Below are 585 nucleotides of genomic sequence, written 5' to 3'. Positions count from 1 at the left end.
CAAAGTACCCAAGAATTATACTAGAAAACTGATTTTTAGAGAGATTAAAACATTTAGGTGTATCTACATAATGTCATGTTCTCTGGCCCATCAACCTAGATATATTTATTCACTAACCTTGGTTCTGATACTATACATTTTGTTAGATATCTCAGAACAAGTAAGATGTATTTTAGACATGCAAACATTTTTAAATGTAACAATATGAATCATCTAATCCCAATTGGGCATCCATTTTGTTGATTATTTCAATTAGCAGTAGTAAGTACACTAAAGATAAGTAGCACAATTAACATATTCATACACCAAAAATTACATGACAGTAGTGCAATTACTAAGTTTAACTTTAATGAAATCTGGTGAGAATTTCTTTTGAGTAAAGATTTTTAAAAAGATTAAAACATTAAGCTATAGAATTCTGTTCTACATGAAAATCTTATTATTTACCATGTTACCCTGTTACAAACTAGAAATTTAAAGACTTTCTGAATATATTCAACTAAGCTGCTACCTATAAGGTGAGAATTCTGTGGACAGAATTCAGGAATTTCTTTTAAAAATTGAGCATGGAAATTGTCTTTAAAA

This window comes from Myotis daubentonii, chromosome 5 (assembly GCF_963259705.1).
Source record: "Myotis daubentonii chromosome 5, mMyoDau2.1, whole genome shotgun sequence".
In the NCBI taxonomy this organism is placed as follows: Eukaryota; Metazoa; Chordata; class Mammalia; order Chiroptera; family Vespertilionidae; genus Myotis; species Myotis daubentonii.
This window is presented reverse-complemented; position numbering follows the sequence as displayed.